At 37.0% G+C, this 3,650-nt stretch overlaps 1 long non-coding RNA gene across 1 annotated transcript; it reads right to left on the reverse strand.

Annotated features, from left to right (window-relative positions):
- Nucleotides 1–50: 50 nt before the first annotated feature.
- Nucleotides 51–3,320, reverse strand: LOC137716306 (uncharacterized). The gene is made up of 3 exons (XR_011065658.1): nucleotides 3,192–3,320; nucleotides 3,059–3,113; nucleotides 51–186 (listed from the first exon to the last, which is right to left on the reverse strand). It is a non-coding gene; the product is annotated as an uncharacterized lncRNA (long non-coding RNA).
- Nucleotides 3,321–3,650: the final 330 nt, after the last annotated feature.

Raw genomic sequence — 3,650 nt, forward strand, 5'->3', positions numbered from 1 at the left:
AAATGGAGGCTATAAAACAAACCCTAAGCATTGGCAGTTAGTACCTCTCCCACCCCAAGATTACCTGCAAAACACTGCGGTCCATCCTTCATTACTATCACAAATGACACCAGCAGCACTGATATGACCCTCACCTCTTCTGCAGTCACCGACATTGAGTTTATTGAATGAGTCAGAGTGGGACTCCTGCACAAAGAAAATTTGAAATATTGAAGGCTTAGTAGTAAGAGAAGAATTAGTTATAACACCCATTTGATAGAATAAGCATAAAGCAGGTATAACATAACGAGGATCAGCAGGCATACTGAAATTAGGATAAAATATACCATGCTTTTTCATTTCCAACATTATCAGCATGCAAAACTGAGATAAACTCTTCATTATATAACAGTTCCAGACTTCAAAATAGATGTAATGTGTAACTGCAGCAGGTCCATAAATTCCAATGTAACTATCCAAGGACACATCCAAAATTGCCAGCTAAAGTCAACTTCTGGATTCTTAAGCCTTACAATATCCTAGGTCTTTCCAGTGCATCACCGAATACAAGATTTGGGGCACATTTCTCCCCTCCTTGTGCAGAGAGGGCAGTGCTCTTTCATTCATTGTCAAGCAATCATCATCATGAACATGGGCAGTGAATCTGTATAGGCAATGGGGTGGGTTGGAATTGGATACCATCAGTAACGGCCCAAAGCCTCATCCAAAAGCGTTACCTGAAGTTAACTTTGTAGTTAAGAGTCCAGAAGTTGACAGTGCATTACTTATCTACCACAGATCTTGGCAGCGCATTCCTGATGTAAAATTCAGAGTATGACAATTGGAGTTGCACAAAAGCAAATCTGCTTGAGCTCATTATATATAACCAGGTACAATTTTTCTGGAAAACTTTAATATGTACACAATTGAAAAAAAAAAAAATACTTAGGCTGACACCCCCGACCCTTGAAAATATTTCTCATTTCAAAACACTTCTTCCCATATAATTGTGCACATTAAATAAATTTCTTTGTAGAGAAAAGGTATTCAATTCATTACGTTATATGTTAAATGGTCGGATTCATTTTATGTGCTCAAGGTAATTTTCCATTTTAGAATTTGGACTTGGATATTTGAACTCAATCTAAAGACTCCCAATGATATAATTACTTCGCGTGTTATTCATTCATCTTTCAGTGCAATTACCTCATAGTAGTTACCTTTTGTCCTTCTCTCTTCATGGAAAAACCAGTTTATGCTTCAATTCCCTTCGGTTTGCATTTCCAATGTACCAGCAGTGACACTCCTCCAGAAAATCCCTCGGAAAACTGTAGGCAAAGAAACCACACTGTCCATTTTGCCACAACAGTGACTACTTCTCGATCTTCAGGATCAAATGACTGTCCACCCTCTGAAAAGCAGCCAATGCAAGGCATGAGCCAACTTACTCTGAGTCAATTTGTTGCAGCATCCAGAAGAACTCAAGTTAATGCAGATCGGTCACGAACGATTCACCTTCAAAAGAATGAGAATAGCCTTCTTTGGTTTATGCAGCCATCTTTTTCTCCAGGTAATTTCAGTCGAATTGCATTTTTCAGAGATGTCACTTTTCAACTTCTTTGTCAGTCAGATAATTTATTTATTATTATTATTTTTTGTACATGAAATAAAAACCAAGCAAATTCAGATTAAGTACCAATTTTGTTTTTGAAGTGAATTAAATACTGACTCTAATATAGGTGTTAAGGGAATATACCGATTTTAAGGAAAACTATCAAGCCCAACCCATTCTATTTGGATTAATCCACAATTTGCTTAATACTCATTACTCACTAATTTTAAAATATGATGAATGAAAGTAATACTCATTAGTTTCAAAACAAAAACTAGAATCCAAGAAGTACAACAAACAACCCCTTAAAAACTTGGAAACCAATTAACTTTATGTGTATGTATATTTTTTTTAATTTTTTAGAAAGCAAGATCCATGGGACTATGTTTAATAACATTCAATGACTTCGTTCATTTTGCAGCTTCTGAGGTTTCTCAGTATTGTTCTTATGATCCCTCATCTCATAACCAGCTCAAAGATCCTATCAATCTCAATACAATTGAGTTTAGAGGCAATAAGGAATTTGCTCGTACACCAGTAAGCGTATCTTATCCTGACTCAAACTTCTCCTTCTTCACTTGGAATGAACCTCATCTTTATATGGAAAGATCAAACTTGTCTGAACTACGAAGCTACAAAGGGAGCAATCCTAGTGTAAATCTCCTAGCTCCTCAGCAAGATAAAAAAGTGGGTTCCAATCCAAGCCTAACTAATGGAATAGGGACAAAAAGGAATTTGAACAAGAGCAAATACGCTCACTACATATGTCCTAAATGCCCCTGTGAATTTGTATTTTCTGAAAACCTGGATGCTCATATGTCAGAGCACCAGAGGATAGAAGATCAAACTAATAGGATGAGAAGCTTGGACTCTGCATCTAGGTTGATCGGCTCTGAATGCCCCTTGGTTCATTCACAATTCATCTCGAATCTAGAACATTTAGCTGGGCAGAAACTGGAAGCATCTGACCCAAATTCAGATAACAATGGCTTCGAGTGAGGATCGAGAAAAACAAGATATGGCTTGTGAGCAAGCAACACCGCTTACTAGCAGTGCTGAAATAAAGGGCAGCCCTTCAACTAAGTTGGATATAAAGGCGGAGGCTATTTCTTCTATCATCAAAAGCATCAAGTAGGCATTTGACTTGGTAGTTGGTAGTTGCCCCTGCAAGTATCTAGAGAGATATCTGCCATTTTTGATGTTTTATTTTTGGAATTCTTAAACCATGTTTTAATTTTCCGTGAAGTTTGATGACTGGATTGTTTGTTTCTATTATGTTTTGAACTTTTTATTCTCATCCATCCTGAATTCGATTTCAGTACGAGATTTTCTTGGAGACATTTCATCAAACACATGGCGTGCCACACCAATATCCAATTGGAACAACTACAACAAGAATACTGCTAAATTGTGATTACAAATTCAGAAGCTCGTAACCACAAATCAATAATAGTATTAGTAGTATACCTCAGTGAAGATCACGTCCTCCATTGTTGTGTAGAAGAAGCTCCGCTCCAAACATCTATTGAGAGCAAAAGTAAAGTTAAAAAGATGAGTACTGAGAGAAAGAGAAGACCATTAAAGGAAGCAACATGTATACCTTTTGATTGTCAAATATGAAATTCAACACCAGATATCATGAGTTGCGCCAAGCAGTTGGATCAGTCACCAAAACATTTCCATGCAGCACAAAATTGAAAATTCCATAGAGTTGTTAAAGTACTGCAAGTGATACTTCACATGATGGGGCACATTCGTCGTTTCAAGTGTACGGTGCCTTAACTTGCCAATTTCACACCCGATCCGTGAATCTAACTCGAATCAACACGGAAATAATGTGTTTCAGGTTAAAGAATAAGTGGTTGGGTGTGTTGTCTGGTCAATCCTTAAACATTCCTTAAATAACGGATTAATTCAGGTTTAGCCGCGAGTAACCTGTTAAATTAAAAGTCACTATTTACTTTATCTCCAAATTCCGATCTTCTTGCTCTAACACATTCCTATCTACGAGCATTACAAGAATATGTCAAAAGAATAATTCATATGTGTCACAAGAATG

Source organism: Pyrus communis, chromosome 14 (assembly GCF_963583255.1).
Source record: "Pyrus communis chromosome 14, drPyrComm1.1, whole genome shotgun sequence".
NCBI classification, from domain to species: Eukaryota; Viridiplantae; Streptophyta; class Magnoliopsida; order Rosales; family Rosaceae; genus Pyrus; species Pyrus communis.